We start from the raw sequence: 27,933 nt of genomic DNA, 5'->3' as shown, positions 1-27,933 counted from the left end.
CTCTGCTTCTGCTTCTGCGCTGAAATGAGGGAAGAGATGAAAATAGTATCATTTTAAATCCTTCAGCACGAAATAGCCAGGTTTTGAAAGCAGAAGCCTCTGTCCCAAGTTTGCAAAAATAAGCTGAACGTGTCATGCTTTTCAAAACATATTGCCAGGAGGGAACGTCTGAATTACAAGGGCTGTCCTTTGTTATGTAAGTTATCATTCCCACTCTGACAAAGCAAAAAAATCCCCTCTGTTGGAATTGGCCTGTCATGGCAACTGTTACCTGTGTGGGGCAGCCCAATGGACTTGTGTATCCTTGTCCTTTTGACAAGTGATTGCTGCTGGTTGCCAGTGCCCTCTGCACTCATGATCTGCACCTGGAAGGTGCCTTTCTCATCGGCAAATGGCTAGAAGTTCAGACTTACATGAGTTAGTGTTTCCAAACACTTATGGCTCTAGATATTTCTATTCATGCTCTCTTCACTAGTTATTTGCTGCATAGTGCCTACATCCAGGAATGACATTTTGATGTGGGCAACAGCGATGGACTCAGCTTAGTGTTTCCTGTCTTAGCCTAGTGTTTTTTTCTTTTAAATTTTAAAAAGCGTTTTTGAGGTGAAATTCACACAGCATAAAATTAACATTTTTTTATTGGAGTATAGTTGCTTTACAATATTGTGTTTGTTTATACTGTACAGCAACGTGAATCAGCTATACGTATACATATATCCCCTCTTTTTTGGATTTCCTTCTCATTAGGTTACCACAGAGCACTGAGTAGAGCTGCCTGTGCTATACAGTAGGTTCTCATTAGTTATCTATTTTATACATGGTATCAGTAGTGTATATATGTCAATCCCAATCTCCCAATTCATCCCACCCCCCTCCCTCTCCCCCTTGGTATCCATACATTTGTTCTCTACGTCTGTGTTTCTATTTCTGCTTTGTAAACAAGATCGTCTACACCAATTTTTTCAGGTTCCACATATGTGCGTTAATATACGATATTTGTTTTTCCCTTTCTGGTTTACTTCACTCTGTATGACAGTCTCTAGGTCCATCCATGTCTCTACAAATGACCCAATTTCGTTCCTTTTTATGGCTAATATTCCACTGTATATATGTACAACATCTTATTGCTCAGTGTTAACTATGGCAGTGTGGAGGGTTTTAGTATCTGGATGATACCTCAAAGACAGAATGTCTGCCTCCCCTTCCCGTTTCCAGTCACTGATACCTTTGACACTATGCCTCAACTGTAAACTAAGTCCTTCTGACTCCAAAAGGTTTGGGTTTAATTATTTCATCCATTTTCCCATCCATCCATCCATCCATCCATCCATCCATCCACCCATCTATCCATCCATCCATCCATCCATCCATCCATCCATCCATCATCCATCCATCATCCATCCATCCATCACCCACCCATCTACTATCATCTGTCAATCCATCCATTATCTATCTACCCATCCATCCAACCACCCATCATCCATCTACCTGTCCATTCATTGCCCATCCATCATAAGCACTTATTGAGCACCTATTGTGAGCCAATCCAATTCTAAGTGCTGGGGAGTCACCAGGAATCCAGACATTCAGCTCAGATCTCCAAGGGGTGATCATGTTACATCTACCATCTTTTAGATTATACTTGCTTATACATAATCTCCATGCTTCCCATTCTACACTCACTCACCATCTGGATAAATTTTGCCACTTTCACATTTAACTTGTACTATTATTTGCTTAATATTTTTCTTCAAACAACCAACCTAAATAAATGTATTTAAGATAACATAGATAAATTAGATTTATGTCAGATAAATCCATTTTGAAAGGAAGCTTTATATCACTGCAAACATTATGCACTTGATATAAGTTGTATATTTTCATAAATAATTAAAATAAGTGCTTACAATATATACCTGTGTACTACTGAAAACCATCCTGGGTCCCACCAATGGTAACTACACCACATGGAAGAACTGAATTACTTCATGTTTCTCCTACAAAATCACTCTGAAATAATTATGATCCTCAGTCGCAGATGCAAATTCTCAAATGAGGTGATTCTCCTAAGTAGAAACTTGGTAAGAGTTGGAACTAAGACTGAAAGTCAGATCTCCTGGCTCCAAAGTCCAGAAATCTGGGAGTTGAGGCACACTAGAAGATTGCAAAGTTAATTGATCCGGTTGCCACCAACACTTAAAAAATTAAATAGAATATAATAGAGTGTAGAATATCATAGAGTATATTGCACTTAGTGAGTGTTAAGTGCGGTTTTGTGAAGCTTGATCATGATATAAAATGTGTATCTTACCATGGAGGTTATGGTCAAACATGTTTGAAGGCTGCGGCTCTGCTTTGCCAGGATATTTGAACACTGGACTGCCTTATTGGGACTGCTGGCTGGCAAGGACCATGGCATCGGAAAACTCCATATTGTCACCAAATCTGTCTCACTGACTCCTATTATAAAGAAAATTTTATTGAAGCAAAGTCATGTCCATTCTTTTACGTATTGTCAATGGCAGCTTTTGTGCTACAAATAGGGTGACGAGATTTAGCAAATAAAAATACATGGTGGTGGGCTTCCCTGGTGGCACAGTGGTTGAGAGTCCGCCTGCCGATGTGGGGGACATGGGTTCGTGCCCCAGTCCGGGAAGATCCCACGTGCTGCGGAGCGGCTAGGTCCACGAGCCATGGCCGCTGAGCCTGTGCGTCTGGAGCCCCCGCAATGGGAGAGACCACAACAGTGGGAGGCCCGCGTACCGCAAAAAAAAAAAAAAAAATACATGTGGCTTGTATTTTATCTTGCCACCTTAGCTATAATGACAAAGTTAAGTAGTCGTGACAGAGACCATATGGCTCACAAGGTCAAAAATATTATTTGGTTCATTGCAGAAAAAGTCTGCCCATCCCTGATCTGTATGAAGGGCACCCCTAGAATTGTGCAGTGCCAGATGATACAACGGTACACAGTGGTACTATGGTTGGCTGGTAGCCTCTTGGAAGTTGCGTTTCCTTTCAATTTCTTGTTTTTCCATAGCATTTCAGTGTTTGCTTCTCTTCACAACTCTGAACCAAAGTTGTGTGAACAGAGCGAGCTGAGCTTTCCTTCCTAGGAGATTGCCCACTAATCTCTCCCAGAACTGCCCTTTATCCCTGCTCTAGGCTGCTCCCATGACCACTGCCACTCTTCCCAAGCCTCTGGGGCCTTAAGACATAGGTGAATGGAGGCCTTTGGACCCTTTCTATAATAAACCCTGAGTGACACCCTTAAATAGAGGAGTGGGGTTTGGGAATAATGTGAAAAACCTTGAAATTCTCCCAGTGCTGGGGACCCAGCCCAGTTCTGGACGATGAATCATGGCCTCGGCCAACATGTTCTCATTACAATCTCTGTCGACCTCCGGGGAGAAGCGAAAGCTGTTGCCTGCAAAACTAGGCAGCTTCTCAGCCACCGCCTCCTCCGTGGCCCTGCCTCACTCCCTGGTGGTCTGATCACGCTCATCCTTCTTTCTCTCTGTCCATCTTCTTCCTTAGCCACTGCCTCATCTTGGGTACTGGGGTATAAGCCCAGTCTGAAGCTTACCCAGGTATAAGAACTGGAATGACAGAAATGATAGCTCAGTCCCTTATCATTTTATTTTCTTATTATTTCTTTTACTACTTTTACTACTTTTACTTTTGAGTTCAAATCATGCCTGGAATGACAAATTTAACCCTGGGGCCTTATGTCCAGGTGAACAGCAGCAGCTAGCATGGTCTGGAAGCCAGAAGTACGGCCAGGTGCCTGGACACTGTTATTTGAGTGAATTGGGGTTAATAGAACATTAATGTTGGGTGGAATCTCTATTTATCATCAAATACAAGACCTTCATTTTATACTTGAGACCAGGGCATGTAAAGAAAGGCCACTCAAAGTCATAGTGAAAAAAGTGGCCACGTGGTGCCCTAAGAAGTTGGATGTGATGGTAATTCGTGTTTCGATGTCTCCACGGGATGAAACTAATCTTTCTTTGTTTCCCTTTCCTAGTTTTATCATCGTTGTTGTCTTTGACACCATTGCCATCCTCAACATGATGTGGTCTTTACAACTAATATTTATCGAGAGCTCACTATGGACAAGCCACTGGGGTAAGCGCTTTACATATTTCACCTTATTTAAACATCACAACAACCCTACGAGGTAGGTATTATCATTCTCATTTTACAGAGGTGGAAACTGAGGCGTTGAAAAGTTGAGTCACATAGCTAGTAAAATTGGACTAGCCCTTGACCACAAATCTATTGGAATTTTATACCTTATTTTTTTGTCTACTGCTGGTTTTTGTGTGCCTAGAAGGTGTCTGGCACATAGTAGGTGCTCAATAAATATTTGTGGAGTGAATGAATGTATGACACAAAGTCAGTGCTCTTGACCATTGTGCTGGTGGGCCTCCAACGTGGCTCATCATGAGAATGGCTTCCGGAGCTTTTCAGAAAGCCAGTGCTACAGGCCCCTGTGGAGATTCTGAGGTGCGACCCAGGAATCTGATTTTTAATACACTTCCCACCAGATTCTGGTGCAGCCAGCTCAGCCCCAGGCTGTAGATAAAATTTGGCATCTACCGCTGCCACGCTATAATGCCTCATGAAAAACCTGCAATTTCTAATACTTCTGCAGAATAAAGAAAACCACAGTTTATGTTTCCCAATTCGTGTGGCTGATCTCATGTCCTTCTGACAGACTTCACATTTCAGAATGTTACAAAATCCTTTCTTTTCTGGGATGTCAGGACATAACCTTGGATCTTGGCTCCTCCCAATGTAGCCCCCCCCAAATCATAGCTAATTCTTTTTCTCAGTCCAATTTTCATTTCACAAAAGAAATAAGCCTCCCTTATTTATTCTAGAGGAGAGAAGACACAGGGATAATTCAAGTGCCATTAAAAATCAGTGACTCTTAAGGAAGGGGAAATAGAATTGTTCTAGTTACCTCCAGGGTAAACCTAAGATTGGGGAAGTCGTAAGTCTTATTTTCCCAGGAAAGTTTCAATTTATCCCTATTGTCTTGGTGTAATTATTGGTAGTGCCTATTTCTAGTCTTAAACATGAACCTGGGTTTGGGCAATATAAATAATATGGTCATTCTACATTAAGACCAGAAAGAAAAGAGCTACATGGAGATAAGTTTCTGTTCATTACAAGGAAGGAATTTCCATGAAATATGGAAAAAAAAAAAAAAAACCCTAAGATAAGCAGTAAGGCTGCCAAGTTAGGGAATAAGTTTTCTGTTCCTGGAGGTGTTAAAACAGAAGGCTCATGGCAATTTGTTGAGGATGATGGAGAGGAAGTAAGCATCAGTGGATGACCTTGGAAGTCCCTTCTAACTCAGTGTCAGGGGACAGCAGAATCCATGGTGCCTGAGCTATGGGAGGAGCGTGTGTTACACCCACACCCATGCGGAGAGAAGCTGGGAACAGCAGGGCCTGTCCTTGTCCTCCTTGGGTGGAAGGCCATCCCATTGCCAGCAAATACAAGTTGTGTTCCCAGTACTGTGGAACTGGAGGAGGCTCAAGGTATTTGGGATTTGGCTCTTCCCATCACACCCGAGGTCCTATGGCCTCTGCTGAGCAAGACAGGAAAATCCTCAGGATGTGAGTGCACTAGATGGGCTTCCTTTCCTGGGAGCCAGAGCCACAGCTGTTCCCATCCATCTTGGTGAAAAGTGCATTAAGTTTAGATCACCACTCTCTTCCCCACTCTTTCCACACCCAGGTCACTGGACAAAAGTCCATTTGACCTTTGGTGGAGTTTGACCCCTGTTCACACTGAGTATCTCAGAGCTGTGCAAAGCGTTAGGGAGTTTCCCAACATTCTTCAGGGGAGTTATCACTTTCAGCCCTGTCCTACTTTCTACTCCCTTACATAGAATCTAAGGCCACAGTGAATTTCCCTAAGATCGCACAGTGCATTGACTGCAGGGCCAGGGATCCAAACTCAAGATGTCCCAGGGGAAGGTTGACTGCAGTATCACACATCTTTCCAAGTGTACCCAGAGGGGCAGAAGCCAACTGTGCAAATCCCCAGGCTAAGACACTAGGGTTTTTTTTTGAAAGTCACAATTTATCTTTACATAATTAGATTAGGAGAAAAATGAAGAAGCCACTGGCAGCAGGAAGAAGCAAGGGTCTTCTAGGGTCTGGCGGATATTCAGTTCCTGTGCATTTCCATCGCGTTTCCATAGCAGAACGTGTGGCAGAGAATTAAGCATGCCCGAAGCCAGGTTACTCTTATGTTCCATAACTATGTCGCTGTTGTGGCCACAGACATAGGGTGATGCTGCTCTGCTCCCACAAATCTTTATCCCAGTCTTCATCACAAGGAGGGCACTGCCACGTGCTCTTAGCCAGAGTCCCTTGTCCAAGGTTCTTGGTTTAGTTGACAACATTCTGCTCAATACTTTTGCCACTAATTGAAATATGATGATTGATTTCCACGGAGGAACCTGGCGGCAAGCTTTGAAGGGACTAGTAGTCAATTTGTTTGTGACACCAAGATGACTTGTAAGTTTCTTCTGTGTTGGAAATGAATGAGCCGAATCCACTTGCTCAGTGGAGTCACGCTCTCCCCATAGCCGCCTTTGCCCCACATCCGTGCCCGGCAACACTCATTTCTGGCCCCCAGATGGGCCTCCTGGGTCCTCCCTTTCCAGGCCCCCTTCTCTGGGCCTTCCCCCTCTTCAGGCTGCGACACTTTTTGCTGTTGCAGAATTGAAGCTTCTGGTCCCCTTGGCTGCACCAAGTTGGGAAAGAATGTGAAACAGATAGTGTCAGAGCGCAGTTCAGTTTTTGGATGGGAGTGGAAATGATTCTGTCTGTTAATCACACATTGCTCGATCCCATGGACATGTTTAGTCCCCATTTGGTTTAACCTCCTAATGATATTCCAATAGTCAACACTTGCTCTGTGTGCCCTTGGGCAAAAGCTATTTAACCTCTCTAAGCCTTGATTCTCTAACCTGTAAAATGGGGGTAAAAGTAATCTACCCCTTAGGATCATTGTAAGGATTAAATAAAATCATACAAGGTGCTGAGCAGAGTACTTGGCACAATGTAAATGCCCAGCACTGTTAGCTGTAGTTATTCATATAAACCCCTCTCTCCTTTTTGGAAACACTCTCTATCTTGGGGTGCAAGTATTAGAAACCCCCACCCATGGTGGTTTAAATAATAAAGGGAGTTTATCAGTCCATCTAACTGAAGAGTCATAGGTGGCACGACGGGCTTTAGAAAATGCCTGCACCAGTGGCCCAGCAATGGCACCAAAGCTCATCACCTTTCAATTTCTACTCCTTGCCTCCTGCACTGTCCTCTCCACTCCAAGGCTAGTCCCCCTCATGAACCAAAGAGTTCCTGGAGACCATAGCCATCCAGCAGGAAGAGGAAGCTCTCTTAAAAGACCATTTGAATTTCTCCTCTAGAAGCTTTCAGCAACTGTCTCCTGAATCACACCGGCTTGAGCTGGATTCTGTGCCCTGAATCAATGATTCTGGCCAGAGAGACGCGGGATGGGATGGTTGGCTTCAGCCAATCAGGGCCCACTCCTGGGCTGGGAGTACAGCCAGTTGGGTGTGAGTGATACCCAAACAAAACGTTATTTTTAATGTTATCAAGAGGAAGGAAAAAATGGATATTTGATGGCCATAACCAGCAAATATCCTGTACTCTTGGTTTACAGACGGCTGTACCCACCAGTTTCCTCCCGAATCCTTATTTATTTATTCATCATTCTACTCCCATTCGAGAGTGAGATTTTTGAAGGGAGGGTCCATGCCTTACTCATCTTTAGGTCCTCAGCCCCTAACACAGACACTGGCATTTAGTAAATGTACATGAAATGCATCAAAAAAATCCATACAATTGAATGAGGAATGCTTCCTTCTTGCTTAATGGAAAAATCTATCCCCATAGCAGCAGGAATGGAATCCCTGCTAGAGACTAGAAGTCAGTCTGTCTCTATAAATTCCAATCCCAATGCCTGGGATTTCCACCCAACAGATGCTTTTTGCATTGTGAAACACCCAGGCATGTGGGCTGCCTGAATTCACGTGTTTGCTCCATCCTTCATCACTCCATTTCCTGGGAAGAAGCGAGAGCCTGCGGGGGCCCTGTGCTTAGCTGCACATGTTTTCCGTTTCATGTTTCAGTCAATAAATGAGAGGGCTCTCTCACAGGCCACTTAACGTGTATTACAGACATTTCCTTGGACAAATGGTCTCTTCTCCTTCCTCTGGGAACCCACAGCCTGAATGATCTGGAGATCTGATAGGGATGGAGAGCTGGGCTTAGAACACCCAGAGGCTGAAGATAGAGCACCTTACATTTAACTGTGTAACTTGGAGGTATGCAGCCTGACCTCATATACATCACAGTCTCACGGCACAGGTGGGTCTGCCTTGGGGTGGATAAAGCTGCACATCTGGGGAAGCTAACATCTGGATGACCACACCCATGGAAGGATGCTGGTATCAGCTGGGATTGGGGCATTGGGTCATTTCTTTTCTTCATACTCCTTTCATTTTACTTTAAAAAAATGTCAGCTCTTTCTGAAAATGAGCAAGGGGGAATTTTAGCAGGGCTAGAAGGGAAAAATTGTCTCTGAGTCCTGTTTCATCTTCCAGACTCATCATTACCAGCCAAAGTCATATGAAATTAAAACTGAGGCTTGGCTGTCCAGAGCAACAAGCAGAAATCTAAGACTATAATACATAAAACACAACCTCTTACAGAAATAAAAATCTGTGCAAAGCCACAGAGCTCAGAAATAGCATTTGGTTCTTCGGCAAAATTATCACTTTTTTCCCCCACCAGATCAAACCCTAGAGACAACTTGGCTGCATTCTTGCTACTGCCCCTCCAAATGGGAAAAGAAGGGAACTGCGAAATAAGGAAAGTGAGCCTGAGGTTCTAAGAATGGAAAATACAAAGGTTGAAAATTTGGGCAGGGAAATGCTCTATGTAGAAGGGAAGAACTCAAAATGACAGTGGCACCAGGCGGGCCTGGCAATCTGACTTATCTCATGAGACACTTGCTTCTTCTAAACTGGCCATATTTTGCCCTAGAAATTCTTTATTTCATTCTAAAATAGAACTTGTAAAGAGAAGTTGGAAGTCATTTTATGTGGTTGTTTTCTAAAAATCTCTTCTCTCCAACAGATGAAACTCAAACATGTTGCTCTAAGCAGCAAAAGGTTCAAAATTTATTGGATGTTTATGCAAATTTCCAAACCCTCAGTGTTTATGAAAGTGAATCGGGGATATCCAAGAACAGTTTGTCTGCCTAGTGGAATTTCAACATTTCCATTTTTGCTTAACTTTGGAGCCAAAGGTTAGAGATGTTATAGCATCAATAAGGTCACATCACGTTGGAGCCCATGTCTTATCTTGGAGAGAAATATTGGGTTTCTAGCGCTTATAAAATTTGGGGGGGAGTTGGGCTTCAGAAATAATGTCTAGAAATCATTCAATGGCTATTCGAATATATTAATCAGTCAGAACCTGTGTTAACGGTTTGATGACATAACAAATGTAAATCACTTAGCACAGCACCTGGCAAATAACAGGATAGCTACTATTTTTATAAAACAGTGCATTGACTGAAAATACATGTGGTCCCTAAGCATTCTCATTTAACAGATGCTATTAATTTTCCCATTTTGTACCATGTCTTTAGTCTCTGGCTAATTGAATATTTCAACTATTCATCTGATTGCCCAAATTGGTGATAATGATAATACTAATTGCAATTCTTATGATGATTATTATAGATAGGTAAATATTAGGAGGGACAGAGGGTGAAATGAAGCATGGTCATTCATAAAAGAATGAAAATATGGGAAAAAATTCATTCTCTCTAGTAATGAATGAAATGCAAATTAAAGCATGCACTGCTTTTGGCTTTACCAACATTTTGAAGATTTAAAATGGTAATTTTTAACGTTCTCAAACACTTCTAGGAAGAACATAAGTTGGCATAATTGATTTTTGCAAAGCAATGTGACAGTATAAATTAAGTGCCGTAAACCGATTTCTATCCATTGATCCACTTTTAAGAATTTATCTGGAATCTCTAGGAGGGAAATTGAGCGCAGTGAAAGATTTAGGTACAAAATGTCAACTGCCAAGTGCGTCTGTCAGGCTCTTGTCAGGAAACAGCACAATCAAACTGAATAATTTGAGGGCAATTAAATCAAAAAAGCACAGCAAAACGAAAAACCAACTACTGACAAAGTGTGGGCAGGGTGTGGGGATAGCACAAGGGGTAGTGCAGGACTGTCGGAGAGGGAGGCTGCTTTGAGAAGGCCTCTGGGTGGCCACCCCAGGGGAATACGCGGCCCACCCTCACCCTCCTCTCAGCTTCCAGTCTCCTGCCCGCAACCCCCATTCTGAGTCCAAGCAAAGCCAATGGCAACGGAGCCCTTTGACAAAGTCGATATGGGCCCAAGTTGAATAGTGGCTCTGCAGAGACAAATGAGAAATGTCCAGCACACTTTGTTATTCTTAAGAGCAAGAATAAAAACGGAAGATAATGCAACCGTCCAACAATTGGGAAAGTCAATAAAGTGGGGTATGTTTTGCCATGGGATGTGACATAGCCATTTAAAAGAATGCTTTTGGAGAAACAATAACATAGTAAAATATTTTCTATCTGAAGTCAACTGAAGATGGTGGGAATGTAAATTGATACAGCCACTATGGAGAACAGTATGGAGGTTCCTTAAAAAACTAAGAATAGAATTACCATATGATCCAGCAATCCCACTACTGGGCATATACCCAGAGAAAACCATAATTCAAAAAGACACATGCACCCCAATGTTCATTGCAGCACTATTTACAATAGCCAGGTCATGGAAGCAACCTGAATGCCCATCAACAGACGAATGGATAAAGAAGTGGTGGTACATATATACAATGGAATATTACTCAGCCATAAAAAGGAACGAAATTGAGTCATTTGTTGAGACGTGGATGGATCTAGAGACTGTCATACAGAGTGAAGTAATTCAGAAAGAGAAAAACAAATATCGTATATTAACGCATGTATGTGGAACCTAGAAAAATGGTACAGATGAACTGGTTTGCAGGGCAGAAGTTGAGACACAGATGTAGAGAACAAACGTATGGACACCAAGGGGGGAAAACTGCGGGGGTGGGGGGTGGTGTGATGAATTGGGCGATTGGGATTGACATGTATACACTGATGTGTATAAAATTGATGACTAATAAGAACCTGCAGTATAAAAATACAAACAAACAAACAAAAAGCAACTAATACTAAATTTTCTTTGGGTTATTTGTATGGAAATATGTTAATATAAATGTTTCAGACATTACATGAAATTTCTAAAAATCTTATATGTTCTGGTATAATGTTATAAGTCATAATTCTAGTTATTACTTTAAAATGTATATCTCGGAAATAACTAAATTTCCTTGTCAACTGCATTATTATGAACTTTCATCAAATCTTTAAAAAAAAATAATAAAGTCAACTGAAGAACAGCAGGGTAGAAAATTATACGTGACTCCAAATATGAAAAAAAACACCAATATGACCCATTGAAAAAAGACTGGAGGGAACATGCCCAAACTTAAACTGTGGCTATTTCTGACTGGGGAATTAGAGATTTTCTTCTTCTGTTTTTAGTTATCTGAATTTTCCAAAATTTACATGAATATATATTATTTATAATCAGAAAACATTATTTAAAATAACTGGTCTTTTGCCCTCTGTGGCTTGTAATCTAGTGGGAGAGAAAGATTAATTTCTAATGAATTACAGCCAAATGCAATAAAAGAACAAAGGAATAAGTCATTGATTTCAGCAGGCAGGCAGAATCAGGGAAACTTCCTGGAGGAGGTGGCATTTAAACTGGGCCTTGGAAGATGAGATCTATTTTGACGGGTTAAAAAATGCCAGAGGAGCACCCAGGTGAGAGAATAATGAGAACCAAATATCGAGAGCTCTGGAGGGTGTGAAATATCCAGAGTACAACAGTAGATGGATCATTCTAGAGCAAGCCGTTGGCAAATCAAGAGGAACTTTTACAACATATAGATTTCTGTGTCCCTCTCTGAATCTACTCAGTTGGCATCTCTGCTGGGGGAGCCCAAGACAAATATTTTGAAAATGCTTCCAGGTGATTTTAAGGCATGGCCAGGGCTTAGAGGCACAGGTGGGCAAAGGATATAAGAGTATGGTGGACCCTTGTGGAGTGACTGCCAAGAAACCTCTTCGTCCCCGAGGGGAAAGGGTCCAGCTGTCACCTTGTAAGATGTGACCCTGCCCCATGACTACAGATGCCTGGGCCGGGGTGGGCTTTCCTTTGGTGCTAAGGTGTAGGTGTAGTTGTAGGCTTTGTCATGGGCAACTTCCACCTGCTCTGGGAACTGTTAGCAAAGGGAGAGGAAGCCCCCCAGAAGGAATGAAGCTGATGCAAGGAGAAGGGAAGGGATGGGAAAAAGAGCATCCTGCTACCTTCAAATCCCTGATTCCAGTACTTTCTGACATCCCACTGGATCACTGGCCTTGAGTTTACTGAGTTTACTTGAGTTTACTGAGATCTCCTTTGCCCTTAAGTTTACTGAGATCTCCTTTGCCCTTATTATAGAGCCCAGTTTTTAATGCTGGCACAGCTGGAGCTGGCTTCGGTTTTCTGCAGAGATGAGCAGGGCAAGTTTTATCTTCAGAAACAGCAACACTGCATACTGCCAGGTTCCGGCTGGAGGTCAGGGAGTGTGACTGTGCTATTACCTAACTAGCTGGTACAGTATTTCCCAAACTGATTTTCTCAGGACAGTAGGTTTTGTGGAGTTAACGGGCATTGCAGCACAGGCAAACCAACGCGTACAGAAGAGAGCTATCCTTGGTCAAGTAGGTTGGGACATCTCTGGATTAACAAAGTTAAACTGGTTTCTCAACATGGTGTACACCTTAAACTTACACCATGTATATGTCAATTACATCTCAAGAAACCTGGGGGGAAAAGACTGTCAGGTTTAAATGATAAACACAGCACCAGGAAGAAAAAGCTGGTTTCTTTATTAGAAGACTTCTCAGAACCTTTATATGCTCTTGTGCATTAGGAATCTCCTACAGGAGTTGATTACAGGATGCAGTGTTCCCCAAATTTATTTAACTGGGGTTCCCTTTTTTCAGAAAGCATGTTTCAGAGCTGGTGTTCGGGCCATAAGAGCTAACTCATTCATTGATCTATTTCTTCATTCAGTAAACATCTATTAGAGTAGCAAAAATCAGAACAATTTCTCAAAATGGCATGTTATCTTATGAAGAGGACACATTAGCTTCCTGGGAATTGTGTGTGCACATGTGTATATGTGTGCTCGTGTGTGTGTATTTGTATTCATGTGCACACACACGTGTGTGTGTGTGTATGCATGTGCATATACGCCTGGGGGTGCATGTGAAGAGAGAAATAAAGCGAGGGAGAACAAGACAGAAAGAGGGTTGGGTCCTTGGCTTTGATGCTCACAGATAGGCTTCCCGATGCCCATTAAACAGCATCTCCACCTGCAAATAGAATCACATTCTGTCAAGTGGACTCGGGCTGGTTGCTTGGATTAATTTTGACTTCAATTAAAAGAAACCTCCAAATCGTTTATCCTCCATCCATCAAATGAAATAGCCTGCCACTGCAGAATGTGCTTATGCCCAAACCCATTTTTAGTTTGTGAAAGTAACTGGCCTTTCTCTGTAATCATTAAAATTTTTTTTCTTAAAAGGCCTTGATCAAAAGAAGTTTCCCATATTAATGATGATAATGTTTTGTCAGAGAAAGAAGATTTATTGAATATCTCTTAAAAGCCACTACTAGACTGAGCATTACCAATAATCTTATTTGATTCTTTTGGCAGCCCTGTAAGACAAGCAATTCATTTCTTTCTTTTTACAGATGAGAAAGTTCTGTGAAGGTGAGGACCCTGGGTCTTCTTCATCATTTACACCTGGTTTCTTCCTCATCATTTGAGAAGTGAACAAAATGCTTTTATGTACATCATTTGATCTAATTCTATAATGCTGTGTGGGAGGAGGCGATGTAATGTTCTCATTTTCTAAATGAGGATACGGAGGCTCAGAAAAATCAAGAAATGTGGCCAAAATCACTCAGGTGGTGGAGGGGCAGATTCAAGACCCCATCTCAGGGCTTCTGACTCCCATCCCAGTGTTCTTCCAGCTCCCTCAGAGATGTTTTGAAAGCAGCTAAAGATTTCCCTTGAAGTGAATGGTACCCAAGCCGATGTTCCCATAGAATATGCCACATCACCCTCTCCTTAGACTCCAGTGGCCGGTGTCCACTGTCTCAGGTAATGCCCGTGCTGGTGGGATATCTCTCTGTACCATCTGTCTGAAGTGGTCAGTCCCGGACTGGGACCAGGAGATGTCTGCTTGAGAGGATCTATTGCCCAGCCTTGACCCTGCCTTCTCCATTTCACACTTGATTTCCATCAGAAACCCCACCCCCAGAAGCACACCCGCTCCTGGCCATTTACAACCTGCAGTCCTTAAGTTGCAAAGCCACTTCCTCCTGAGGGACAGGAAGTCCTGTTGAGACCGCACTCTGTTTAACCATGAAAAGTGACTTTCGCAGAAGATTTCTCCATCAGTCCCCACCATAAACACAGATGTACACGTTTCTCTGGAATATTCTCTGCCCTCCTTTGCCACCCTATTGAAGGGCCTGGAATCTTCCTTCTCTAGAAGGGGGAAGGCCAGGCCTAGGCTGGAAGTTCTTGATTCCCTTGGTTGATCTCTGGGGTGAAATGTGTTGTTTTTTCCATTTATCTTTTCTGTTTTCACTTTTCCCTTTGCTCCAAACTCATAATGTTTCTCTCAGTTTCTGTCTTCATGATGCCAACACGACCACGTGAAAAATGAATAATGCCCTCAGAAAATCCCAGGGCTGCTCATTTCTTGATACAAAGCCAAGGAACTGGTCTGACTTAGCTCTTTCCCCTCCACCAAATGGAGTAGCTGTTTAGGCACCTTGGGAAGGCACCTTGGTTCTGGGGGCTACTAGGATTTAGACAAAGGTTATGTGTCTGTAACACATTTCTCTCTTCCATTCTCTGGCTTTAGACTCTTGTCATCTCTCTCCTAGATAATTTGGATAGTAGGCTGTTACAGACTGAATCGTGTCCCCCTCAAAATTCATATGTTGAAGTCCTAACCCCCAGTACTTGGAGATAGGGCCTTTAAAGAGGTAATTAAAATGAGGTCATATGGGTGGCCCTAACCCAATGTAACTACTGTCCTCATAAGAGAAAGAAATTAGGACACAGACACCCACAGAGGGAAGACCATGTGAGGACATAGGGAGAAGACAGCCACCTACAAGCCAAGGACAGAGGCCTCAGGAGAAACCAACAACCCACCTGACACATTGATCTCTGACTTCCAGTCTCCAGAACTGTGAGAAAATAAATTATGGTTGTTTATGCCACCCATGTGGTAGTTTGTTATGGCAGCCCCAGCACACTAATACAGATTTTAGCACCAAGAAGTAGGGTACCGCTGTATAACAAATACCTAAAAATGTGGAAGTGGATTTGGACCTGGGGAATGGGTAATGGCTGGAAGAGTTTTGAGGATCATGTTAGGAAAAGCCTAGATCGCCTTGAGAAAACTGTTGGTCATCTAATCTAACACAGAGCTTAATAATTTTGAAAAATTAAAAAAAATACAGGACATGGAAAAGAAGAAACATTGGGATTATGCTAAAGTTCCAGGCATTGTGCTAGATATCTGACATAAATGCTCACTTATGTTTCATAATAATTCTTCAAATTAATTATATGTATAAATTATATGTATAGATAAACAGTAGTGCTTATATATTTATATGAATAAAATATAATTTATATAACTAAATATATTAACTACTATCTACATTTTGCAGCTAACAACAACAATGGTAAGCAATAATAACAGCAAACATATTATATGCCAGACCCTGTTTTAAGGTCCTTTACCTTGATTTTTACAATACCCCTATGAGGCAGGTGCCACTGGATGATAAATGATAAAATAATGCAGTAGTTAAGAGCACAGGCCCTGGAGCCAGACACCTGGGTTCAAATTGCAGCCATGCAGCCACTTCGTTGCTGTGTGGCCTTGGGCAGGTTCCTTACCCTCTCTGAGTATCAGGTTTCTCATCTATAAAATGAGAAATGGTGGTGATGATAATAATAGTTCCTACTCCACAGGGTTATTGGGAAGGTTAAAATAGTTAATACACATGAAGAATAGGTACTTAGGCTAGAGCCTGGCCAAATACGTGTCAACTATTATTATCCCTAATTTAAATATGGGAAAATTGAGGTTCAGAGAAATGAATTTACTGTGAGTTGCTTTGTAAAAGCTTTTTTAACCTAAGTTTTATTTAGTACACTACTCTTTTTACATAAAAATCTTTGTTAATTCATTATTTTCTACAAAATAAAGTCCAAATTCCTTAAAATGGCCCATGTTTCTAGCCTCAAATCCTGATGTTCTCCTTGTTCCCCTGCACTACAAACACCCCAACAAGAAGTGTCCCTCCTAATGTGCCATGTGCTTTCATAACCATGGCTTTGTACAGGCTGTTTCTACCTCTTGGGACGCTGCTCCCTCTATCCCCTGGCCAATGCCCGGTCATTCTTCTGCTTCAGACTCCGTTGTCATTCATTCATTCATTCATTCACTCAGTTACCTGAGTGTCTGCTTTGAGTTAGACAGTTTTCTAGGCCCTCAGTTACAGCAGTGAGTAAGAAACATTCAGTGCCTTCAAAGCAGACCTGCCCACGGGAAGACAGACAGACAGACCTCATGGGGCAGTGTGATAAAGACAATGACAAAGGGAACAGACGAGGGGCATCTCGCAGGGCTGGAATGTGGGTAGAACTCATAAGACTGACCTTCCCTCCCCTAGTTCTTTCTCTACGTCCATGAGATCGATGACCACATCACCAGAGAATATTTACTTGATTGTCTCAGATCACTGTTTTTCCTTTCAATGAACAGTGGCTCCATAGGAAGAGAAAATTTCCCTTTTGTAAATATAGAAGCATGTTTTCTCTGTTTTACTCTGAAGATCATGAACTAGCTCTAGACTAAGAGAGCCTTGTGACACTATACACTCATACACGCGGCCTCATGAGGAAGGGAGGCAGATGCCTAATGAGACTGGATCAATCTTTTTTTAATTTTTAAATTTTTGGCTGTGTTGGGTCTTCGTTGCTGCTCACGGGCTTTCTCTAGGTGCGGCGAGCAGGAGCCACTCCTTGTTGAAGTGCACAGGCTTCTCATTGCGGTGGCTTCTCTTGTTGTGGAGCATGGGCTCTAGGCGCAGGCTTCAGTAGTTGTGGCACACGGGCTCAGTAGTTGTGGCTCGTGGGCTCTAGAGTGCAGGCTCAGTAGCTGTGGTGCACGGGCTCAGTTGCTCTGCGGCCTGTGGGATCTTCCCGGACCAGGGCTCGAACCTGTGTCCCCTGCATTGGCAGGTGGATTCTTAATCACTGTGCCACCAGGGAAGTCCCAATCTTGAGCATCACATTTGACTGAAGAGAGATACTCACTCTAAGAAGGAAGTCATAAAATTGAACCAGTGGAATGGAGGGTGTGGTGGATTGATTGCAAAGATGGCCCCCATTCTCCACCCCTCCTGTAGCCATGCCCCTTGTTTGCAATGGCTTTGCAGCTTCTCACGTCGGGAATCTGCACTGGCCACGGAACTTGCTTTAGGCCACAGAGCAAATGGGAGTAACAGTGTTCTGGTTCCAAGCCTACATCTTGGTAGCCCTTAAACGCTTTTGCTCTCTCTTAAAACCATCCCACTGGCATGTGAAGAAGACTGGGCTAGCCTAGCGGAAGAAACTGAGAGGTCCGTGGAGGAGAGGCCATTCATCCCAGCCAAGGCCATCCTAGAACAGCCTAGAGCCAATCAACCTCCAAACATGAGAGAGCCCTGCTAAAAGCGGCAGAACTGACCCACAAACGCATGAGTGATCCCAGGCAAGCCCCGAAGCACCCAGCTGACGCACACACTCACGAGCTATAGTGAAACCACTGAGCTCTGGAGAAAATTGTTACACAACGTTATTACGGTGATAGATAACAGATACGGAGGGAGAAAGGATCCAGTTTTCAGTGGAAACATTTGACAAACGCTTAAAGTATAAAAGAAAAAGTATGTCTTGTTCATAGATTTAGGGACACTGTTTTGCTCTGTCATAATGAAGAGCAGCTCACTTAGCAGGCATGCCTTGGGAGGAAATTTGAGGTCAGACTTCTCTGAAGATATTTAAAATCCAGATTTTGAAATACACAGTGCAGTGAGATTTTCTGATTTCCCCTTGCCCATGCAGTTTAATAACATACTACACTATTTGCAAGGCACCAACGTCCCCTGCCGCCCTATCTCCCCAAGTGTAATGGCCACGGTTACCCACACAACCCATGAAAGAGTGGGTTGAGTATTCTAAATAGAAACCCCGAGAAGGTGCCTCCAACTGTGCACTTGCTTTCAAGGAGCCTCTTCCTGGAATGAGACCTCTGCGTACTTGAACTGGTGTGCTTTACTCCTCGGGACGAGGGAGAGAGCCAGCAGGCAGCCTGCAGTGCCCGGTACCAGAATGAAAAGGACATTGCTCTGAGCTGCCAAGTCACACCCAAGGCACATCAGCTCCTCCCAGGTGTCTGCCTGGGGTGGCCCCGGACTTTTTTTTCCCCACGAGTTGGGAATGGGAAAGGGAGGTGGTGGAACCCACTGGAACCACTGTTCAACACGGAGATCTCTGACTTACCCCCAAGCTCTGCTCCAGTCCCATCATCCATGGCACTTACTGACTCCAAATTCTGGGTCTCAGGTGTGTCACCTGGAAGATGGCTCACACCCCTCTACGCCCCGTCCTCCCCCCACCAACCCAGTGGCGTATTCTGGGCTGTAACTACCTCTTTCTTGGCTTCCTCAACAGACACATCTCCTTCTTCAAATTGATTAGAAACTCTTGTTCCCAGAGAATCCTTCTCTCTGCTGGAGGGTTTGTTCGGTGAGATCTCGAGAGGCTGAAAGAGTGAGCGCCTTCTACCACCTTGAACAAGAAGCTGTCCCTTTGGTGTTGGGAGATGTTTGCCAGTGCACTCTGTCCACACCAGCCCCAGCCCACTGCTCTTACAAGTCCAACACCAGATGCTGGTTTTCCAGGGAGCCGTTGCCAACCCCGAATGACGGGTGTTTATTTTTAAGCGCTTTCCCCAGTTTACCTGTCATGGAGTGAATACCTCTTTGGAAAACGGTAAATGAGTAAAATAAAGATGTAATGAATACCATCACCTCAGGTTCCATGGGTCCCCTCTAATGTCCCAGGAGCCGCTGTGGGTTGTTTCATAGGTGCCATCTCGGTTAATTTTCATACTACCCAGAGAGGAGGTCCCCATCGCCTCCAATTCCTAGGTGAGGAAAGGGAAGCTTAGAGAGGTTAAAAACATGCCAGGGCGGCAAGATGGGGACTGGAAACTAGGTTTTCTTACTTCAAGTTCAATATTCTACCCACCATCAGATTGCTCTGTTTCTTCTTTCTCTTCTCAAAGTTGTCTTACTGTCTTATGAAATACAGTCAGCTACACATTTTACGGATTAAAATTTTATTGCAATACATTTGCTTCATTACAAATATCAAACACTAGGGGCTTCCCAGGTGGCGCAGTGGTTGAGAATCTGCCTGCTAATGCAGGGGACACGGGTTCGAGCCCTGGTCTGGGAGGATCCCACATTCCGCGGAGCGGCTGGGCCCGTGAGCCATGGCTGCTGAGCCTGCACGTCCGGAGCCTGTGCTCCGCAACGGGAGAGGCCACAACAGTGAGAGGCCCGCGTACCGCAAAAAAAAAAAAAAATAAATAAATAAATAAATACTAACACTAATGTAACATGTATTGAGCACTCACCATGTAGTGGTCACTTGATGTGTATTAACTGTACACATAATAAAATCTTTACTGTCCTATTACCATCCGCATTTAACAGATGAAAAAAAAGGAGGCACAGAGGTTAAGTAACTTTCCATAGATGACACACCCAGTGTAGAGCTTGGCTCTGAACCGAGACAGTCTGCCTTCAGAGCCCATGATCCTAACCACGTACACACCGTGCTTTGTTACATACAATAATAAGCAAACCACTTATACATATATTTTTAACATCTTTATGGGAGTATAATGGCTTTACAATGGTGTGTTAGTTTCCGCTTTATAACGAAGTGAATCAGCTATACATATACGTATATCCCCATATCTCCTCCCTCTTACGTCTCCCACCCTCCCTCTCCCACCCCTCTAGGTGGTCACAAAACGCCGAGCTGATCTATCTGTGCTATGTGGCTGCTTCCCACTAGCTGTTTTACATTTGGTAGTGTATATATGTCCATGCCACTCTCTCATTTTGTTGCAGCTTACCCTTCCCCCTCCCTATGTCCTTAAATCCATCCTCTACATCTGTGTCTTTATTCCTGTCCTGCCCCTAGGTTCTTCAGAACTACTTTTTTTTTTTTTTAGATTCCATATATATGTGTTAGCATACGGTATTTGTTTTTCTCTTTCTGACTTACGTCACTCTGTATGACAGTCTCTAGGTCCATCCACCTCACTACAAGTAACTCAATTTCGTTTCTTTTTATGGCTGAGTAATATCCCATTGTATATATGTGCCACATCTTCTTTATCCACTCATCTGTCGATGGACACTTAGGTTGCTTCCACATCCTGGCTATTGTAAATAGTGCTGCAATGAACACTGTGGTACATGACTCTTTTTGAATTATGGGCAAACCACTTATATTTGACTTACTAATAAAGACAAGCTAATAAGTGAACCTCTAATAGGTAAGTCCTTTACAATTTTACTCCATGATTCAGAGTAGTAAGTAAAATAAGCTAATTAGTGTTTCTTAGGTGTCTGATATATGTTAGTCCACTATTCCCCATCCTCTATAGGTGAGGGAGAACATTCCTTTATCTGTTTATTCCAAGAACATTTAGTGAGCTCTGTCCATGAGTTGGACCTTTTGTTAATTGAGGTGCCAGGCCTGTTAATCGATCAGGGAAAAGACTCTGCCCTTTTGAGGCTCCCAATTTAGAGGAAGAGGCAGATGGATCAACACAGCATGGCTTCCTGTGGGCACCTTGGGAGAAAAGAGTAATGAGTGCTGCTGGTGAGTTAAGGGCACTTTACAGAGCGGGTCTAGGAGGCTGATTCAGAGATCCATGGTGGAAAGAACCAGGGCTTCAGAAAGGAAGTGTTTTAAGTTTAGGTGGTAATAGTAGTTAGTAATTTATAGGACATACCGTGTACCAGATACTGCTCTAACTGATGCATATCTATCAATACATTAGGCACAGAGAGGTTAAGTAACTTTTACAAAGTTGCAAAGCTACTAGGTGGCAGGGCTGGCACTAGAGTCTGTGCTTTTGTATCACCTCTGAAGAGGTAGAAAAGTTAAAGCATTGTGGATCATTGGGAACCAAGCAGGTCCAGGCACTTCTGGACCAAATGTGTTAACCATCCCCGAAGAGTTAAAGATCTAGAGCGAGCCCCCTCACCTCTGTGAATGAGCCGAAGGCAGGAGGCGCTTCGGCCGTTTCCAGGAAAAGCACTAGAAGAAGAAAACGCGGCAGAAACCGTCATTGGGCTGATGGACCCCGTGCAATCCAGATTCCCTGCAAAACTTTCACATGACGTGAGGCCTCAGCAATCCCAGCAGCGCCTGCGTCGGAGATTCTGACAGTGATCTCTATAAATCACCCGTAATTCATGCAGGGCTGTGTTGAATGGTTCTCATTAAACCAGACGTCTACAGCTGTGAGTCTAAAGAGATTTGAGTAAATTGGAGATTTGTCAAAAATGTTGAAGAAACTACAAACATAAATGTGGTTGGGTCTGTTTTTCCCCAATCGCCATTGGCCCAGTGATTTCCTGGTTTTCATTTGGCTCGTAAAGTGTGTTCAAGGGACGACTAAGTAGGGAGCCATCAAAGCTGACCTTGCCTTCGGAAGAGGAAATCCTCCCGAAATGAAGTGGAGAATCACAGAGGCGCAGTCGGTGCTGTTGCAGTACCTCCTGCCTGCATCCTGGCCCCTCCTTCCACACCACCAGGAAGGTCCCTCTGCCTGTTTCTTCTTTACCTGGTGGCCATCAGGTAGCATTAAACTAGAATTTAGTATTTATACCCAGAGATGGGCACACCTCTTCCGCTCCTGTGTGTGTCGGGGGGGCGGCAGTGAGTCAATCTAGCCAGGAGTTACCCTGGGTTGGGGGTTTGTTGTTGCCACGCCCTCTGTGCACCTGCGAGAGGCGCTGATTCCCGGGACTTAACGTGGGGTCAGGAGGATGGGGGTTCCCTCCTTGTTCTGCTCCGTCTCAGCTCCCAGCAGGCCCTGCGTGCCTGTGTCCAGAGGGGCGCTGGGGCTCTGGATCAGTCTGCTCAGGCTGCCATAACGAAATACCTTAGACTGGGTGGCTTCAACAACAGCCATGTATTTTCACAGTTCTGGAACCTGAAAGTCCAAGATCAAGGAGCCAGGCAGGGCGGTGTCTGGTGAGAGCTCTCGCCTTAGTTTGCAGGCAGCTGCCTTTCGTCTGTGAGTTCAGATGGCCTTTCCTCAGCGCCTGTGAGTGTGTATGTGAAGGGTGGGGAGAAGCCGTACGATATCTCTTCTTAGAAGGTTACCAACCAATCCTATCAGGTCAGGAGCCCACACTGATGACCTCATTTAACCTTAATTACTTCCTTAGAGGCCCCATCTCCAAACAGAGCCATACTGGGGGTTAGGACTTCGACATACACATTTTGGGAGACACAGACATTCAGTCTATAACAGGCTCTCTCTCTCCATGCCCTTGGCCCTCCCAATGTTTCTCCTTCCTCTATATTGGGCCCTGGCCCAGCCTCAGTCTTACTCAGCCCTATGGCCCTGGGCCTTGGGAGAGGGGCCTTTCCAGCTTTTCTATCCCTCTTTCAGTGGCAGCCAGATTCTGCCTTGAGTCTGTGGTTGATCTTGGGCAGGAAGAGTTTCCTATCCTTTGTATTGGGTTGAATAGTGTCCCCTCCCCCAAATTCATGTCCACCTGAAACCTCAGGATGGGACCTTATTTGGAAATAAGAACTTTGCAGATGTAATTAAAGATGAGGCTCTACTGGATCAGGGTGGGCCCTAAACCCAGTGACTGGTGTCTTAATAAGAGGAGGGAGAGGGAGATGCAGAGACAGAGACACACAGTGGGAAGACAGCCATGGGACAGAGGCAGAGGCCGGCAGGATGCAGCTACAAGCCAAAGAACGCCAGGGATTGCTGGCATCACCAGAAGCTGGGAGAGAGGCATGAGGGAGATTCTCCTTCAGAGCCTCCAGAAGGAACCAAACATGAAGACATCTTGATTTCAGACTTCTGGCCTCCAGAAGTGTGAGATTTCTGTTGCTGAAGCCACCCAGTTTGTGGTACTTTGTTACAGCAGCCGTAAGAGTCAAATACACTCACTTCCAGGGGCAGCTGACTTTGGCTTGGTGCCAGTGTACCCCCCTGGACCCGAAGTGGCCTCCTGTCCCTTTCCCAAGAGCAGAGAGGGTTTTGTTTCTACCCCTGTCCTGCAGCAATGGACTTTTGTCTGGGCCTATGGACAAGAGGTTTACCTCTGCTCCCTCAGCAACTTCAGCCTTTGCTTTCTAAGGAGAAGGATCTGCGAAAGCAGTGAGGCTTTGTGCCCGCCCGTGCCACCTCTGGGGCCCTCCAGTCTCTGGCCTGTCCCTCATCTTTCCTGTGAGCACACAGTGGAGGCCCGTGGAGCAGAGCTTGTGAGCAGTGCCGTCTCCCCCTGTGTCTGGGCGCCCAGCTATCCCAAACACTCCTGCTAGCCCACACTGGCCTTAAAGAATTTGTTACCATCTTAGCTGATTTCCTCCCACCCTCTGGAACCGTGGCCGCCTTTCTCCCATGTTCCACCAAAGGTGAGACGGTCCTGCGTCCTGTCTCTTCCTGAGGTTTGCACCTCAATGGAATGCAGTTTACAATTAGCTTTACAATTGCAACCTCTGCCCTGTGATGGTCTCAAGAAAAGTGATGATTTTATAAATTATCCAGCATTTTCTTCCTCCTTAGGGTGGGACCAGCATTCTCTTGGGGTTCACAACATTTGAAGCAGAAGTAGAATTCCTTCACAAATATTTATTCTAAATATAAATTAGTACAATTTCTCAGGGGCCTGGATTTGACTCTTGGCTTTAAAACTCACTAGCTCTGGGACCTTTGGCAAGTTGCCTAACCTCGCTGAGACTCGGTTTCCTCAAGTTAAAATGAAAGGTTGACATGATTATCTCACCAGTCCCATTCAGCTCTCATAGCCCATTATTTTAAATGAAGATACTGGAGCAACCTCTCAGACTGGAATATTCTTAGTTTGGCCTCATTTTAACGTCAGATTTTTCAGGGCACCTTCTCTTGATTGGATAATGTATGTTTGCTTGTTTCTTCCGACATGGGGGAGGGAGGGTAAGGAGACTCTGCCTCTGCAGATCACTGACTTTGATGTGCTTCTGGTCACAAGTGAGTGGCAGCCTTTGAAGCAGACAGACCGTGAGCCTTGAATACTTCTTAAACTTACCATAGCAATTAAGGAACTTATTTTAAACTTATCTGTATTTTAGTTCTAGCACTTAGGGAAAGTCACGGGGGTGCCTAGTAAGGTGAAATCTGGCAACAGGGAACTCTCCCTTTTCTGTTACTCCTGAGACACTCAGGCACTCGAAGTGGCACCATCAATGTCAGGGTCGTGGCATGAACGTTGGAGATGGGGAGACAGCTTCCCCCAACTGATGCTGCACACCCAATCCTTGGGCTTAAACATTTTAAAAAAGGGTTTCTGTCTTGAGGACATGCCAAACCCTGGCTCCTTCCTAACATAAGGCAGCCCCTGCGAGCTGGGGCTGTTAACAGAGTGTCTGCAGCCTTTTGAACTACCAGGATTTTCTGTGGTGGACGTTAGCTGGGATGAGAATAGTCTTTCCAAGAGTTTTTGTGAGGCAGCAATGAGAAAAATCATGCAAGAAGGTACACCAGGACTTGGTGTTTGGCGGGGTTTTTTGTTTTTTCAGTTATGTCACGAAAAAATATGTAAGTGGAGAAAATTATCTTATATAGGTGTTCATTAAATAGACCCATATTTGCTGGGGAGCTATTTTATGCCAGGTACTATGCTATGTGCTTGGGACACTGCAATGAACGACACAGACAAGGGTCTTGCCTCCATGGAGCTTGTAGCCTAATTGAGAAGAGATTAGATGGATATTTACACAAAATAATATTTTAAATTCTATCTGGGATAAGTAGTGGTAACAAGAAGTACAGGGTGTTGCAAGAGTTCATTATAAGGGCTCAAAATCAGTTCTGGAGGATAAGAAAAGGTATCTATGACGAAGTGACACCTCAACTTAGATTTGAAGTACAAGTAGGTACTGAATAGACCATGAGAGGGGAGAAGAGTGTATTCCAGTTAGAGGAAACAGCATGTGCAAAGGCCCTGAGGTAGGAAGGAGTCTGGAGAAACCAACCTGTACAAGAGAAAAGACCTACATTTACTGATGTTTGCAGAGTCTTTCCAGTTAAATGCATGTATTTGTTCTAAATAACTTTATTACAGAGCTGACCAGGTGGCATGTCCCATTCACGGGCAAAGTGCTTCCGCTCAGTGTTACAGGATCTCATTCTTAAGAAGGCACAGACAACTAAGAATCTCCTGACCTTTGAGAAAGTCCTTTAATGTGAAATTCAGACCACAGGAGAAAATAAAGAGGAACTTGGAGAATCAGTCTAATTGTCAGGGAGCAGAAAGAAATTTTGAAGTAAAACAACACTATACTAAAATGTCTGGAGAGATCAAAGAAATTATTGTATCCATGACAAAAGAACACGTTGGTATCAAAATTAATATTCAAAGAGTAAGAAAGATAGAGCTCTTGGAAATTAAAATTATGACAGCTGAAATGAAAAAACTAATCAATAGACGGGTTGGAAATTAGAGTTGAGGATATCTTCCAGAAAGTATAAAAAAGTCAAAGAGATAGAAAATAGGAGAGAAAAGATAAGGAACTAATTCTATCAGTCTTGGAAGTTCAATGGTCTACTGAAAGAGCGTCTAGAAAGAGACAACAGGGCAGAAGAGAGAAAGGAAATCATTAAAGAGATAACATAGGAAAAGATCTTATGAACATGCAAAAATAATCATAATACTCCTATCGAAAGGTGGAATCTGTTTCTCCACCCCGAGTCTAAGCTGGCTGTATGACTTGCTTCATCCAATAGAATAGGGCAGAAGTTCTAGGCTTTCTAGAAGCTCTGTGTATTTCCACTCTTGCTCTTGGGACCACTGCCAACGACTGCTAACCATGCAAACAAGCCTGGCTACCCTATGAGAGACAAGATGGAGCACAGATGGGTGACTGCAGATGAGTACAGCCTAGATCAGCTGAGCCTGGCCAAATCTGTACAACTGCTCAGCAGAGCCCAGATCAAATTACTATCAACAGCTAAATTGTGTGTATGCAACAAAAGCTGTTACAGTGAGCTTCTAATCTGAAAAGTGCCACCAGGAGCTCATCCCAATGAATGAATTAAAGGTACATCACTATGAAGTTTCAGAATATTATGGGATAAGGAGAAAATCCTTAAGAAAAAAAACCATCAGGTCACATAAAAAGGAACAGAAATGGGAATGGCACTGAAATTACAACCATGGCAATTATTCAATGGCACTGAAATAGCAACACTAGATGCTGGAAGAGAGTAGAGCAGTATCTCTGAAGTTCAGAGGGAAAAATATTTCTCACCTAGATATTTTCTATCCAAACAAGATGAGTTAGTTTTTATTGCTGCCATAACAAAGTACCACAAACTTAGCAGCTTAAAACAGCACAAATTTATGATCTCACAGTTCTGGAGGTCAGACACATGGCAGGCGAGGCTGGTTACTCAGGCGTGAGGCTTGCGAGGCCTAAGTCACAGTGTTGGCACGGCTGTGTTCCTTTCTGAAGCCTCTAGATTGAGAATCCTAGTCCAACCTCATGCAGGTTGTTGACAGAACCAAGTTCCTTTCAGTTTTGGGACACAGATTCCCCCTTTCATTGCAGGCTGTTGGCCAGCGGGGTTGTTCTCCACTTCTAGAAGCTGCCCACATTCCTAGGCTCATGGTTTCCTACGTTTGTCTTCAAAACCAGCAGTGCTGCTTCAAGGTCTTCTCATGCTTCAAAAATCTCTGTTATCACCCCTGCCTCATCACTCTCGTCAGCCAGAGACAGTTCTCTGCTCTTATGGGTTCATATGGTTATACTGGGCTCATCTGGGTAGTCTAAAATATCTTCCCCATCTCAAGGTCCATAATCTTAATCATATCTGCAAATTCCCCTTTGCCATGTAATGTAACATATTCACAAATTCTGGAAATTAGGGTGTGGACATTTTTACCTACAAAATTATGAAACAAGTGTAAGGCCAGAATAAAGACGTTGTCTCAAAAATGTAACTTCCCATTTTTTGTTTCTCAGAAAGCTCTTGGAGGACAGCCTCCACCAAACAAGGTAGGAGATGATGAGTAAGACTTGGGACTGGAAGCTAGATGCTGATGAAATGAGGCCCCAAGACGAGACCTCTGTGGCAGGACAAAGAATGACATGTATGAAAAAGTTTTCCTGAAGAGGGTTGGGGGAAAGGTGCTGAGTAAGTAAGTCTGGGAATGAGTGGGTCTGGAAGACTAAAGGCAGAGGGAACTGTACAAAAGCCCTGTACTCTAGCAGATCAAGTTGAGCCCCATGTTGGTATGGGTTACCAATACTGAACCCCGTATATGTGTATACT

The sequence above is a fragment of the Leucopleurus acutus genome, assembly GCF_964270905.1.
Source record: "Leucopleurus acutus genome assembly, chromosome: 11".
NCBI classification, from domain to species: Eukaryota; Metazoa; Chordata; class Mammalia; order Artiodactyla; family Delphinidae; genus Leucopleurus; species Leucopleurus acutus.
This window is presented reverse-complemented; position numbering follows the sequence as displayed.